Source organism: Condylura cristata, unplaced genomic scaffold (genome assembly GCF_000260355.1).
Source record: "Condylura cristata isolate star-nosed mole 26May11 unplaced genomic scaffold, ConCri1.0 scaffold00005, whole genome shotgun sequence".
Classification (NCBI taxonomy): Eukaryota; Metazoa; Chordata; class Mammalia; order Eulipotyphla; family Talpidae; genus Condylura; species Condylura cristata.
The window spans coordinates 36,213,749-36,230,889 of record NW_004567106.1 but is presented as its reverse complement, the minus strand read 5'-3'; positions in this window follow the sequence as shown (position 1 = coordinate 36,230,889).

Genomic DNA, 17,141 nt, shown 5'->3' with positions numbered 1-17,141 from the left:
TTAAGCTTCTTAGTGCTGTTCTTTGACCCATTGCACCACCAGGGAGGGCCATTCCAGATTACTTGTGATTGCAGTTTCTGTGATGTGTTCTCTCCCTCCTGTTTTTTTCAGTATGAGTTGTATACATAGTAGGCATGCTGTAGTAGGACATTGCTTTCTGGAAATCTCACCTAAAGATCTCCGCCTTTTGATTGCATTTTGAATCCTTTTATGTTTACTCTCTGAAAGTAGAACCTTCCTATTTGGCATGCCTTGGTGATTTTTGGGTGGGGCTGGGAATGCACAAAGTAGTAATGTCCCAGGTACAAAAACCTACCCAATCATGCCAAATGGGAATACTATACTTTCAGGTAGCAGAGAAAACCTGTGTTTGCGTTTATATCTCTACTTTGATTTGTCTTCTACGTGCTTCCTGCTTTGTTTGTGATTCTGTTCCTCTTCTTTTGTCTTTATGAAGTGGATATGTAGTAGCATAACAAACTCCCTCTAGTAGAACTAAAAAAATAGAATTTATTTTCAAGGAATGTTACTGAGAGATAAGTGATATGTAGTGGGATAAGGAGGAAAAGCAGCTGAGGAGTCACTAGGAACTAAAAGAACCGGTGAAGACATCATCTGGAGGAAAAGATGTTGCAATATTCACAATTGTATCAATAGCAGTTTAGCATAAAATTCATATTTAGTACCTTTTGCTCTATTTCCTTCAAGAGCATCATTGGAATTTTTATGGGGTTTGCATTAAATCTAGATAGCAGTTTTGGGAATAAAGTATTTTTGATCACATCTCATGAACATGGAATAGCTTTTAATCGCTACATGTCTTGAATTATAGTGCCTCATAATTTCAATTGTATAAATCTTTGGTAAGATTTATTCTTAGGTATTTTCTTTATGTAGTTATAAATGGAATTCTTTTTAAATTCTTGATCTTTTTTTATTTAAAAATATGAAGGACTAATGTGTATTAATTTTATAGCATGTTACTCTACCAAAATACTACTAGAAATAATGAGTATCCTCTTTAAAGTAACAGTATCGTTTGCAAATACTGGCCGTTTCCACATGTTTTTCAATCTGAATTTCTTTTTAAATTGAAAAGGGCAGGTTTATTATGAACAGAGAAGTACACAGGTTGTGTTGCCCCAATCTGAATTTTTGGCTTTATGTGGTTGTCTACTCTAGCTAAAAATCCCTAATACTAAATTAAGTGTACTATTGACTATAGGTTTGTAATCTCAGGCTCTTATTACACTGAGGTATTAAGCTTTATCATAAATGGGTGCTACATCTTAAATGCTGTTAAATAATCCACTGATATTATTATAAGGCTTTCATTTGCTGATACTATGAATTACCTTAATTGATTTCTACATGTTAAATCATCCTTACACACCTGGAAAACTCCACTTAGCTGTAGTTTATGATCTTTATAATGTAGTATCTTCATCAGATTAATTTTCTTTGGGTGTGAAGCTCTTAATCTAATTTTGTTAGTAGGATAATGTTGGAATTCTAAACTCTTCCTTCTTTTTGAATTTGTTGGAATATTTTTAGTAAAATGGGCTTATGTTTTCCTCTAATGGCTTGATAAAATTCACTTGAAAAGGCATGTAGTCCTGGGCTTTTGTTTGGGGTTGGAATTCTTGCTTATTTTTTGATTGTGGTCAGCCTACTAAAGAATACTTTTATCTATGGTTCAATCACAGTAAACATAACTCAATTTAAAAAACATATATATGGCCCTCCCTGGTGGCACAGCGGGTTAAAGCACAGCACTGAGAAGCTAAAGCCACTTCCGCATGAGTTCGATTCCCGCCTGCCCCGGAGGTGACCACATGGCGTGGCAGACCTCTCCTGACCCGCCCACTGCTCCCCTCAGCAGTGTACTTCATCGATCTGACTGTTCCCCTCCCCACTCTGTCTCTGGTGAAGCCTCTCGCCGCCCCTGAGCCTCTGGCCTGTACCCCAGTTCTGTATGAATAAATAAATAAATCTTTAAAAAAAAACATATATATATATATACACACAACATTTAAAGAGTGTAAAATTAGCATAGTTATTCATCCCTTGTATTTCTGTGTCTCTACAGTGATTGCTCCTTTTTAATTTCTAATTCCATTGAAGTTTGTTTCTTATTCCTTGTTAACCTAGCTAAAGATTTGTTAATTCTATCTTCCTGAATACCTCTTAGTGTTGATCTTTTATATAAAGTTTATTTTCATTCTTTTCAAACTTTTCCAAAACATTGACTAAGAAGCAATGTTTTCGTGAACATTGTTTTCTCCAGTTTATATTTATTGAGGCAAATTAGGTTTACATCTTTAAGTTTCTGGAGATTATAGGTTCAAACCACTAAAAATGTATTCTTCTATACCCTGCAATTCTCACAAATACCTCACCAATTCTCTACCATGGTTTTTATGCCCGCCACCAATCCTACCCTACCACACTCCTGCTCTGGTTGTCAGCTTGACAGTCAGATGAGTTTATTGCTAGTTTGGGTTTGACTAACCCTTTGTTGTGTTTCTCTGTGTTCCATAATTTGCCTTTCTCTTTCTGACTTATTTTGCTTAGTATTAACTCCAGTTCCACCCATGTTGGTGCAAATGGCCAACTTCATCATTTCTATTACTGAGAAGTAGTCCATTGTGTGTGCATTAGTGTGCATATACATATACCAAATTTATCTATCCTTGGACACTGAGATAGTTTCTCTCACTTAGCTATTGCAAACAGGGCTGCAATGAACATAGGAGTCATAAATCTCAAATTTGTGTTTTTCTGTTCTTTGGATAGATGTCTAGGAGTGGCATTGCCAGGTCACATGGCAGGTCCATGTTTACTATTTTGAAAAGCCAAGCCTTTTTTTAGGAGATTAACATTTTTTTGGGATATCAGCATACCCTGATATCAAAAGATAAGGATATCACAGAAGAAAGCTGCCCAGCACTAATCCTGATAACACATGCAAAAGTTCTTAACAGCATTTTAGCAAACCATATTCAACAGACTCCCAGACTGTATTATAGAACTCTAATAATCAAAATAGTGGGGTATTAGATCATATTGGTATAGATGCAGAGACTAATGGAATAGAAATCAGTGTCTAGAAGTAAGTCCATACTTACACGAACAATTAGTCCACAACAAAGAAGTCAAAAGTACACACAGTGGAGAAAGAAACTCCTAAAGGGTGTTGGGAACTAGACCAGTATCACAAAAGTATCACACAACATTCACAAAGATTAAGTGAAAACAGATTAAAGACTTGGATGATATAATTCCTGAGACTATAAAATATACGAAGAAAACATAACCAAAAGACATCACTGTTAATTTCAGCAATGTATTTAGGGCTTGGACCCCAAAGGCAAGGTAAACAAAAGCAAAAATAAACCACTAAGAGAACGCAGACAAAAAGCTTCTGTTAAAAATATTTTAACCCCTTACTTATTTTGCTTGGAATAATGCATAAGATATGGAAGTAGGAAAAACACAATAATTGAGGCAGAATATGCATTATGAAGGAAGGAAATCATTCCTATATGGACTAAAGTAACAGAACCCTAATTTATATTTTGTTCTGATGACATATATATATATATATGAAAATAGGTGCATATGTTGTTTTCAGAGAAGCTAGAGAATCTATACGTTAATCAATTCCTTAATTGCTTTGTTAATATACCAGGCATCTGACATGTGCATTTTGGTGATTATTAAATTCCATTTATGATTTCCTAAAAAGGCCTTATAAAGCTAAGGACCTATTATCTTATTCATTGAAATCCTTCTTTCTTGGGGTCACAGAAGACAATTAAATCCTCGAGCCTTAAGACATCCAATTGATATAATTAACTTTTCTCTGTTGTGTCTAGAATGGTACTCACTGGATATGCTTGGTTAACTGAGAACAAAATATATTACTACTCATTTTTGAAAGATTCCTTACTTTATACAACTCAATTTTAGTGATTGTTTAGTAATTAAGCTTTTTGGAACTATACCTTTTATTGAACTTCTGGTAATCGACATAAAGACTCAGTATCATGCTCTGTTCATGTTACAAAAGTAGATTGTTTAGTGTAGTCAAACATTCCTCAGTAATTATCTACAAATATGAATAGTACACTAAATGATGAATTCTTGGCACTACTAGAACATAACGTTTTTACTGAAACTTATACATTTTGGTCTTTGAAAAAGATTTTGGACATTAAAATAGAAACTTTTTTTTTCTCACTGTAGCATTTCAGTATTTCTCCAATTGTCCCCTGTAACCTTAAGGAATTTGTTTCTTCTAATACCAGAGGTACCAAATAGAATCCTCGAATGCTCACTTAAACTATGAATAATCTCACTTATTGCAAGGGGAATAATTTATGCACATGTCCTATATTGTATTTTGCAAAGCTACAGTAACCATAAAGATGTTTAGTCAAAAGATACTTACTGAGTACAAACCCCTATAGACAAATTTGCCAGTGTATTTTTTGTTGGTTTGTGATACACCAGATTCTCAAATAGCAGTACACTTGTACTCCAGCCCAGTGCTCGTGCTATATCCTTTCCATTTTTTTTTATGCTGCCTTTTCTTGACATTTTGGCTAACTACCCTATCATCCCCATCAGACTCACATCCAGAGACAGAAGAGAACCATGTTTCCCAAAGTGTCTTTAAAAGCAAGTAACTTTATAACTTTAGTTTTTAGAAGAATTTTGTGCATTTGTCATTAGCCCAGAACCTAATTGCATCAGATCATTGCTAGCACAGAGCAATTATGACCCAGCTATTTAGGGACTGAGTGAACAGTTGGAAAACTGGACACAGAATTGGCCACACAAAATTGTTGTACACCCTTGTAAGGCAACTGTTTCACTTTATCCCTTTCCATTTATTCCTTCAAAACACTGTTGTGAGGATTTTCTAGGTGCTTGAGGATTTCTAATCTTGCTGTTGTAAATATTTCAGCAGTTAAACTTAATCCACAAGCCTCCCTTATCTAAATCAGCAAATGGCTCTACTTGGTAACTTAATAAGAAAATGTAAGCAAGCAGATGTGACGGAGAAAAACTCACCCTTGATGTACCAACTAAGGGCTATATCACAATACCTTCTCAGTGTCTCACCTTCCGGGTATAGGTATGTGACCTTGCTCCACATTGTCAATCTGGCCCTCTATATCACTTTGCTTCATTAGGTCAAATGAATTTTGAAATATCCTTCAGATTATAACCCTTTAACAGATGTATATTTCTGCAGCAGCCACTCAATTTCTACAGACACCTTGTGAGTAAAAGAACAGTATTTATGCACTGTTTGAGTACTTCCCTTCAAACTCATGTCAAACCTACTGCACTATGACTACTGAAATCTACATTCTATTAGAACTTAATCTGTCCATTGATTAACAGCACCTCTTAGACAGTTCCATTCAATATTTTCCTGTCATAGTATAGATTTGACCACTAAACTCTATTTAAAATGTACTTATATTAGAATAGTGTCTTGAGTGTCTCTTTAGGCTTAGTGTGACCTCAACTTCTGAAACTACCCAAAACAGAAGGAATTTAACTTCTTCATATTCTTGTGTTCAACCTTATCGCTGTTGTTCATTTAAACATGGTGTTGTTTCAGTTCCGACTATTCAGTTTAAACTTTTCCTTCAGCAAATCCTTAGCATGTCACCAGTAGTAAATGTTTCTCCTAGTGTAATATCAATAGACAGTCTTTGTCTCTTAATGAGCTCTCAGTTTCAAATTCATTGTTTTTTTCCCATCCAGTTATACCCTTTATTTTTACCTCCCCATCCAAATACCCCATGTCACAACTTTTCTTCAAATTGTGATCTTATTTTACACTTACTTTTCTGAAATTTCACTAGTGTTTCTTTTCTTATATTTGATAGCGTTTGCTATCCTATCACTTCCTCTCCCCAAAATGAGGGCATTATCCCTAAAATAAGAGGGATTAAATTACCCTAATACTGGGTAATTTCAAAAAGAGCAATCAATCATTAGATAAGTTGCATAAATCAGTTATTAGTGATGGTTCTTTTCTTCCTATAGTGTGGCCTTTAACCTTCATCTCTTCCTACTTTTCTAATACTTGCCAAATAATTAAAAGATGCTATTATTCACAATTTAGTGTATCCCAAAAATACTACAGCATAGTGATTTTGGTGAAATAATTTTGCCACTAAGCTGCTTAATTTCATGTATAAACAGAGCACAATTTAGGCAGGAGAAATTGAATTGATTAGATGTTACATCTAACAAATTAACAGATCTATGCTCTCTAAATTTCTCCTAACAGAAATCTATTTGAGAATATAGTGTCAGGAATTTACCAGCCAAGGCTTGGTTTCCATCCTTCAAAATATTATGTGAAATAGTGTCTTTCACAATATTTCAGGTGAAGGAGATTTTAAAAGTAAGACATTCTCTGAAACTAACTTCAAATTTAAAAAGTCAATTACTACAAATTTGTGAAGATAAAATCTTCTAGAAAAAACCGTAACAGGCATAGTATATATTACAAAGACAACTGGGACACAAATTAGTTCTATCATGAGGTTCAACATTTTCAGATTTGCAATTGGTGTTTTTAGTTTGCTATCACTGCTCTCAGGAATTATCAGAAACTTAGTGGCTCAGAATAGTATATAGTTTCTTACAGATATGAATTCTGATAACAGTTTCACTGAGTAAAAATCAGGGTGTCAGCAAGACTGTGCACCCCCTGGAGATGTGAGGGGAGACTCTGTTCCTTGTCTCTTAAAGCTTCTTAGAGAACCTGGATATCTTGGCATGTACCCAAAGATTACTCAGTCTCCCACTGAGACCTTGTGTAAACTCTAAATCTGTTTCTTCTAGAAAATTATGCTAGTCAGGGCATTGTCAAAACTGAATAAAGTGGAAAGAACTAACATTGCCTTAGCAAAGGCAGTTCTATCTCCTAACTTATACTTACTGTTAGTTTTATGGTACACCATAAAACACCCTCTTGACATTATAAAGCAGGTAACCTCAGGAAATAGTGTCTAAAACGCGGAGAAGGATTAACTTTCCATGTGACTGCGTTTATTTGGGGTTTGAACACGCTACTTCTGCCTTTTCCCAGTTTGGATTATTTGGCTTTAACATATTAAGCAAGGTAATCAAATCACTGCACAGACATAACACTACAAAGGAAAATACATCTCAGTATTCCAAAAACTCATTTTAAGTGAGTTGATGAGAATTATCTGGATCTTTTTACTGGAGATGCAGACATCCTTGCTCTGTTATAAACTTCGAAGACAAGTCATCACCTGCATTTCAGGTATCACTTGACAGCAAAAACAATTTAAAAGGAAACCTGTCTAAATTATATTTTACAAGTTTTCTGAAAGTTATTAAGACGGTAAAACTTTTTTCTGACTATCTACATAGAGAAACCTGTCAAATTAATACAGGAGTAAGAAGGAAACCCTGATTAAGACATAGGAGCCTAATCTGATCAGTACCTAGACTATAGTTTGGGACAATATATTAATATCACAAGTACAGATAAAAAAATTAACCCTCTACTTTTGACTATAATTATCATTTGCTATCCCACATATTTTAATATACTATATAGCACTACATTTTAAATGAGTCGATAGTGTTGGATTTTCTAACGAAAGCAACTTTTCATAGAAAAATACTGATACCTGAGTAGAAATCTAGACTATTTTTACATTGTATATCCCAGCTCATAATATTTATGTATTATGCAGGATATACTATATCTAATTTCCAGATTTTACATGTTTTGATAATTTTTATCAATTTGAATTAGACATCACCAACCAGAATCATTTCCTGCCCAGTTTACTTTGTGTAACATACTATTTTACTCTGTGTAACTCTGTCTCTTCCTGACATTCATCAGTGTGTCTTTTCCTTCACTTTGTAAGGCCCATACAGACTTAAATATTCCATACTCCGGGTGTCTATTAGAAAATCTAGTTCTTCTAGACACAAAATAAATACAAATAAGGACTCAATGAGTAAATGAAAAATCTAAAACAATTTCAAGAAGTTAAAAATGCAGTTGGAATTTTATGATTACATACTGACTGAATTATTTATGTCTCTGGGATTAACAAACTCTGTAATGACTTTGAATACTCATGCAATTCCCTTGAGCTCAGCAAATTTAGAGAGCATTAGCTACCCTTGCTTCAAAGGACCCTGGAATGAAATTTAACTCGTGATTTCAAAAGAGTCAGAGGGTCTGTTTACTCCTATGAAAACAAACTACCTAATAAGAGTTTTGTCCTACACAGGTGTTCTTTACTTTAGTACTGAGACAAATTAGAGGTGCAAGGCTGCATTTTTTTCTTTTGGAATTGATTCAGATTTTCATATATTAGTTGAAATTCTCCCCTGTAACTCCCTCTAAATACTACTATAGCAAAACAAGTCCTCAATATTTATTGCTAGGCTATAAACCAGTAGAAAAATTACATTTGATGTCTATTTCTAAATAAGTATTTGCATCTCTTTAGTAGTAGTCCATATGTGAACTTATCCAGAGGCTTGGTCAATGTAAAAAAGATATAATGGAAATGATGATTTACACTCAAATTATGCATGTATTTCAATATTTCTAGAGGAAAATAAAGAACATTCTAGTAGTAGTTCTCATCCATTTTTGAAGGTACTGCTTTACTGACTTAACCTTACAATCCTCTACCCTACTACAAAAAAAAGATAGAACATTAAAATTCATGCATACAAATTGAGAGATGTTATTTTTCTTGCCTCAATTTTTAAGGCAATCAGTCAACTTTCAGCTCCAAAAGTAAACTTTGATTAATCTAATTACAGTATTTTACCCTCCACCCAAGTTAGCACATAGAAGACAAGGATAATAACACTATTTAAATATAAAGCAAGCTTCATTTGAAACGTACCACTCCTTAGTTATTTAGTTATGTGAATTAAAAAAAAAAAAATACCCCTTTTGTTTACACTGTTCCCAGTGGGAGTTCTTTTCCACATGTAACTAAAACATTATTGATCAACAGTCTATATTTTACATAACATTCTATTAATTTGCACAAGATAATTTTGTTTAGTTACAAAGGTGATATACAAGATTACTCAGTGAAGTAAAGGCTAAGTGAAAATTTCCTTGCTTAGGACCAAGATTATAACACAGAGCTTGATATAAATTAAGGAGCAATACTTCTTAACCTCCCTGAGAGTAAAATTTTATCTTCTAAAAAGCTCTTTCCCGCATGAGGACTTAGAGTTGAATAACATGCCAAGATGCCTGTCTCTCTGAACTCCTTGCTGAAATCATATACTTTCTTAAGATAGTGAAATCTCTTATCCACTCCTATGAAAACCTTGAAACCACTGCATTCCAGGTGATGGATTTGAGTGATGACTCCCTTCACCTCAGATGGTGCCAATTAATTAAATGTTGCCCTTCGTTCACATTCAGTGTTCAGTGGAAGTGTGCGAACTGCACACTGGACAATTAACAACCTTGGAAGAGTAAACATTAAGTGCACTGTCTCCCACACACTATCTATATAGTATCCTCTATAGATACAAGGAGAAAGCTGAGGGGAGTGAAGAGTAAAGGGAACTAGTGAAAGGAATTAAGCTGTAACACAAGCATATATAACAAAAAGTATCACACTAGAGTTTTAAAAGTGATTCCTTCAAGGGATACATTGACAGTTTGAGATACTAACCCTTTGACACTGACTCTCTAGCTTGATACCAGTACATTGGAGAGAATGACAGCCAGTTAGGAAATGAGGGAAAGGCCTCCTGATTCTGGACTATAGCCAGGCCCAGGCAAACCAATGGCCTAACACCGGACATGGTCACGTCTGATTTTTCTGTCCCCCACTGCAGGCCCCTTACAGAAAAGTACAGGCTTCTTCATAGCATCAGAATTTAACTATCTAGACCACAGAAGATACAGAACAAAATATAGGATTTAACAATTCTATGAAGAATGAGTGAATGGATTTAGTTCCCATCAGATTTAGGAGATTGTTAAATTGACTATATATAGCTCTAGAATTTGCCAGAATAATGCATGCCCTTCATATACGCATTAGAAAAAAAATATTCAGAGTAAACTGTGAAGTTGCATATTCTACCTCATTGTAAATATTCATTATCATCTGGAGCATACCCACTTAGAATTGTTACTTTCATGTATACCATCCCAGTAAGCAGGAAAATGCCATGAAAATAGCCACAATCACTGTCCCATAGTCCTGAAATATTGTAAATAATAAAATACTGCTATTTCCCAGTAGGAACAAAAATCACCTTAAAGTACGGTAACAGATATCTTCAAAAGTTTTAAAATATTTATGCTATTATCATTTGAAGCAATTTAATACATTTTTTTCCATTTGGAAAACTTAGAGTTACATATATTTTCTAAAAGATGTATTTTTAGAAGAATTTTATTTCAACCAATGCTAGCTCTTTTACAACTCTCTTCTGGGAAATGAAATAAACTCAGTATTACTGATATATATATATAAAATTGTGATCCCATGATGGTCAATGTTTTTAAGATGTAAGAAGAATGCTTTTTGGAACTCTGTAGGCCTGATTAAATTGAGTACAGAAGAATTGGGAGTGACCTTTGAACCTCAAGCTTTTTATTCTCAGGTTATAGCTAAGGTAACATATAAGGGTTTCAAAAAAGTAATTTCCCTGAAAATGAAAAAGCAAAATCTTCTGTGCCTGTCTAGAAGCAACCTAACACCTAGCTTTCGTATAGGCTTTAATTTCACGATCCTTCAGAGCTCTTAGCATGGATGCTCTAAAGGGGTAAAGTAAAACAACGATTAATATAATATCCATTTTAATACTAAACTTTGTGTCTACCTCCTTGGAGTTCAGCAAAAGTTTTCCTACATTTCACCTAATTTGTGAGAACCACCAGAATGGTCTCCTAAGCCTAAGTAAGGGCAAATGACTTGTATACAGTTTCAAAATTTTCTAAGGGTAAGGCTTCATGATCCTTATTTCATAGGTTATTTACAACTACCCCATACACAGATGTGTGTATATGTTTATCATAAGGAATAGAGCCTACTAACCCTCCTATGGCATTGTGACATATGCCATAAAAAACAAAATGCTGCTGTTCATGGCCTTCCATAATTAGATACCTATCTAGGAACAGTGGTACTTATGAAAGCACTCTTTAATATTTGATTAAATTCTTTGACAATAAGATCAGTGACTACTAGTGCTCTAAAACACCTAAAAACCTAACAGCTTAAATTACGTCACTATTTTTGCTCAAATTTATTTATTCAGGGTGTATATAGACAGGGTGTCTCAAAGACACCCTGAAGAGGTGACTTCCTAAAAAGTGTGACTGACACACACACACACACACACCCATATCATTGCCTAACTGGCAAATGTCCTAGGTGCACTAGAAAAATAGTTGTTTCAACAATTTATAAATATCAATTTCATCAATATGAAAGATAATAAAAATTGATGACTAAAAAAAGTTAGGAGTTTCTACCAATTGGTAGCAGAAATGTTAATATATTCTTCCATAAAATTGGGGTAATGTTTATTTTCATTTCCTTCTGTCAATTTTGGCATCATATCTTGAGGTTCTATACACATGCATATCATGGATTGTCCTGTCTTCTGGCTTCATTTATTAAAAATGTGTAATTTTATCTATAACAACACTAACACTGCAGAAATATGTTATTTGAAACGACATTATAGCATATTTAATCTTATTGTTTGTATAAAACATCTTTTCATCTATTCACTTTGGACCCACCGAACTTCTTTATATTCTTCTAAACATCATGCAGTTGGATCCTGCTTTCTTAAATCTTGCATTCTCTGTCATCTTTGTGGATTGTTCAGTCAATATTTAACATTATGCTTCAAATCATTATTTAGAAATCTACATTACTAGTTTACTAATCTGTCATCTTCCTATATCTATTTCTTTTTGAATTAATTCATTTTTATAATTCCATTTTAATTATGAGGGTTATGAAGCTTTGCATAGTTTTTATTGCTTCTCTGGGAAATAATTTTTCAAAACACACATGTATATGTCCCCAGTTCTTCTTACAGCAATAATTTTATTTTATATTGTAAAAACTCCACATTTCTAAGTTAACAAGGTTTGAATTTCAAATCTTTGTTTTGAGCATTAACTCAAACTTCAACTCTGCTCATTTTATATTGAGAATATGCCACCCATGTATGGCTCAGAGGCAGAAGAATTTGGTAGTCACTGAATGCGAACTTAAGGCTTCCTTCCAAGGATTTTCTGAATTTCTCACTTCCTCAAGCTGATGTTGACTGGATGCCTAAAATCCAGTGGAATTTCTATGAGAGCTTCTGCCACCTCATACCAACATGAACCAAGGTCTACCCCTATTTTAAATCCACACAACCTAGTGGCTCACTCACCACAGGTTAGTTTTCTCTCCAAGTTTAGTTCCCATCTAAAATATATTTGTCCTTTTCTAGAAAGTTGAGGTTGTTGATTTGGGTATTTTACCCTTTTTTTTTTTAATTTTTCAATTGAAGAATGGTTTCTGTCATGCAATTCTGGCACCGACTTACTGAAATGTGCAAAGCTATTATCTTGTATAATGTTCCACACTCAATTTGGCTAATTGTTCCTTCATGGTATCCTTTACTTATTGATCTACTACCTATATTTCCTTACATAAGCATAGATGATTAGAGTTGCAAGTTACCAGTCATTAATTATGGAAGAATATATGCAAAGCACTACCAAAATAACATGCCTAGGCAGAGTCTTATATGAAATAGCCAGCATTAAAACCAGAACATGAAAGCCAGTTGTAAGGCAAAAAAAAAAAAAAATCAACCTAGAGATTTGCAAGTAACTGTTTACCACCTATTCAGAAGTGGTACTATTGTTGATATATATCAAAGCTTGAAATTAAACTGGAAAACATTTTAATAGTTGGAAAATTATGACCTGATAATACCAAGTAAAGCCTTCGGATTATCAGGATATGTCTAAATTTACAGACAGGTATGAGAAGAAGTTATAAATAAAAGCAATAGAGAGGTAGATAAAAGAAATGTATTTTGATTGACCTTTAAGAATGCCTGGCAAAATAATTTATCATAATTTTAAGTAACTTTCTAAATATTTTTCATTGTATATGTGTTTACCACTACCTAGCACTGCAGAAGATTTTTTAAGTTATCTATATTAATAATGTACTTGATATTTCATAAAGTTACTGAGTTGTAACTGACTGAAAGTTCCACTAAATGCAACCTGGGGGCAATCCTTCTCATCTTTAGACAATCCTATTTTCTTGCATATGGATAGAGAATTTATTGTTTTGTAGCATTAACATACTTGCCCTAGTTTTACACAAGCATATTAATCTCCTACTACTCTACTATCCCGATTAAGTTCTACATTCCATATACTGTGAGAAAAAAGCTACTGTATGACAGCCCTTTCAGTTTGAATTGATCAATAGGATTTCAATGTAGTCGTATAACTTGGAATAAACATGCCATGAAAAACAACGGGCATTTACTTTTCAGTAAAAACACTTATTAATTATGAATTCCATTTTTTTCTGGATTCTTTGTCAACCATTTTAATGTTAAATGAAGGCTCTAATGTGATAGACATTATTGAAGCCAAACTATATACATCTTTTCATGGAATACTGGCTGTTTTACAGTAGCAGTCATGTTTTAAGCGAGTATGTGTCTTACCCGCTGCAGGAGTGCTGGGCACTGACTGGCTGTACATATTCTGCTGCTGCTGAGTGGCTTTCATTTCATCTAACTTGAGTGTGGTTCTGACAGCTTTAATCAACCATGTAATGATACCAGTGGAAAACAGACTAAAACCTTCAAAAAGTTTGCATAAGTATTCAATACTGTCATAAATAAGCTTTGTTTCCAATGTTTACTTTCCCCCTTTTCCTATCTCAACACAATTATAGTTTGCACAAAAAAAAAAAAAAGAAAAAAAAAGCTTCACAATAAAAACCTTGGGAGAAAATGATTAATTAACACCCAATTTCCCCAACAATGGATGTCTTCCTATTTAGAAAGAAAGAGCAAGTGGGAAATACCCTTGCTGAACAAATTAAGCCAAGAAATCTTTCTAACCTTTAAAAAAATATATATATGGATGTAATTTAGCTCTCATCTATTCAAAAGGAAAATATATGCCTGTTGGTACACTGCCTACTCCAGCTGAAATGCTTTTGAGGCACTTACACAAAGCAACAGTAATAGAAGAGCAAGCTCGAAATCTTTTGTACTTCCCTTTCATCAAGTCAGGCGGTTAAGTGTGCTTCACATAGTTGTATTTGTGTGGGCTGTATCTCTACAGACCAGGCAGCCAACTGTCATGTGTAACATAGAAAAATATGTCACTTTAAAACTGCTATAACCTGGTTGTAAGTTTTTGGATCCTTTACATTAGCAATTAAAGGTGAAGAGAATATTCACTCATTGGTAGCACTCTATGCAAGAAACTTGTGATACTTTAAAGTGTTCAGAGAATACAATTTTTACAATTCACTGTCTTCTAAGAGCTGTGGCTAGTCTGCAAGCAGAGGGATGCAGTCACTCAGTGTTCTAAGACGGGCAGGACAGGTAGACCGCAGGTGGTAGCCATAGTAGTGGATGCTTCAGCTACTCAAGCGAGGACAGTCACCATTTATCTATTTTTCCCAGACTGGAATTTATGCAAACAAGAAACACTTCAGATAGCACAGCACTGAGCACAATGGTTTGCCCAGTGTTTCTTGCTCTTATTGAAACTTCCCATTACCTTTATTAGCACCTTACTCAGGAAATACTCATGTCTGAATTGTTTTAAAAAAACATAAAAAGGATGTCATATCTCTTATGTTTACTTGTTTCCTTAATATAAAAGATTTCATTCCATTTGAGCAAATGTAACTGTATAAAAAATTAATTGTAGTTGGACAAAAGCTATCATTAAATTACTGAAGGAGAGATTATCACAGAACATGACATCTAATTCATTTTGTAACAAATTTGATACCCAGTGTTTTACTAAATGAGGAAATTTATTAACAATATCCCAACTTATAGCTGTATAGCTTACATTTGCCTAGCTACATAAATAGAATAAGTGATTCATTTTACCCTTTGTTTTAAAGCACCCTCCAAATATATTTTAACTAGAATTTCTAATAAATTATACATTGATAACACCCCTCCCTAACCAATTCCCTTGATTTTAAAGACAACTTTTAAATATCAAAAGCTTTTGAAAAAAATCACAAATATTAAAAGTCACCTGAAATATTACAGAAATAATCCCTATTAAGAGTTTAGTGGAGACCCTCCCCCTCTTAAAGCACAACACTAAGAAACTAAAGCCACCTGCCACCTCCGCATGAGTTCGATTCCCGCCTGCCCCAGAGGTGACCACAACTTGCGGCAGACTTCCCCTGACACGACCGCTGCTCCCTTTAGCAGTGTACTTCGTCGATCTGCCTGTTATGCTCCCCACTCTGTCTCTGGTGAAGTCTCTCACTGCCCCTGAGCCTCTGGCCTGTACCTCAGTTCTATATGCACAAATAAATAAATCTTTTAAAAAAAATAGTGGAAAAAATATACCTGTACATTTTATGAATTAATGACTATAAAGCAGATTAGGTTTTGTATATAAAATATGCAATGTAGAGCTCAGTAGTAGCTGCCATACTTTTTCAGTTTGACAAGTTTCACTTTAAAATACATCCCGAATATTACTACATATCATTAGGTATCTTGTGAAAATATATTTAATGTTGAGTACCAGTTCATCATGTCAGTCTACCTCATTTTTCATAACCATATGCTAAATGGAAGGTACATATGACACTAAAGTTAAATGAATACTATCAAAATAAAAGGGCAAGCCCTAGAGAGAAATAAATAATCCAAGTCATTATAGGATAAGAATTGCTAGAAAACAAAATTTGGACATTTCCTATTTTGTAACCTCTGTAGCCTCCTATTTTGATCAGGTTGGCTTGAATAAATTCTCCTAATAGGGAGTGAGTATAAGTTTCTGAATAATACATATGCTTACAATGTCATCTTTATTAAGCTTCCAAGTTAATTTTAAGAAAACACTATTCAAATTGTCATTTTGTACCACAAAATGCCATTGCATGTAAATATAGGCATTTTGGTCTTAGGTCTCAAATTCATCTTTTAGTGAGTTTGAGAACATTTAAAGAATGATCGCATTTTGCTCCATTACATATGCTCAACTACTTTATTAATATGAACACTAAGTTCAATTTATTCATTCACAAAAAAATTTAGATGATAAATACAATGGTTATTCATTTGAATAACAAAAGAATTTACATTACAAATATTGGGTTATTTTTCTCACTTGAAATTGTTTTTCCTAGATTTGAAAATCAGCTGTGTTAATCCCTACACTAATAATGTTTTATCTTTCCTCTTACAGATGCACCAGCTGTTACAGACATGTCCTAGCTCCACGTCTAGACACAACTTTAAGGCTGGATTCATTTGCACTGCAACATTTGCAGACACTAAAGTTCCCATCTGCAGCCACAGCAACAGGAGCAGAAACCATGTGAGAAGCAGAATTGGCACTGACAATTTCACCTTTCTTAGACAGTCAGTCTGTGTGAGTTATCATGGAACTATCCCAGACAGAATAATGTCTAATTGTGTTCTTTGAATGGAATGCAAAACAACTAAATTTAAATTTGAGTGCTAACAAATACTTATTTTCATGTACCTCAGCATTTAAGTTACTTAATGTGCTTTAAATAGTACCCACAATAATTGTGGGATAACTTCCAATTTAAAAACAAGGCATTTATGTCATTAAATAAAAAAAATACTGTAAAAAATATCATGAAGTTGTATTAAAACTGAATTATTGTGGCAGCATAAAATCTTTTGAGTCCAAAATTATCTCTAGTCTCGATCCTGACTTGTTTGCTAAAACCAAAGATCACTCTTAATCTCTTAGATATTTTTGCTCATTCCACAAAATTGAAAGTCAGCTTGATAAGCACTATAATCTCTAGCATCATAGATGTTTTCTCAAATAGATTGTT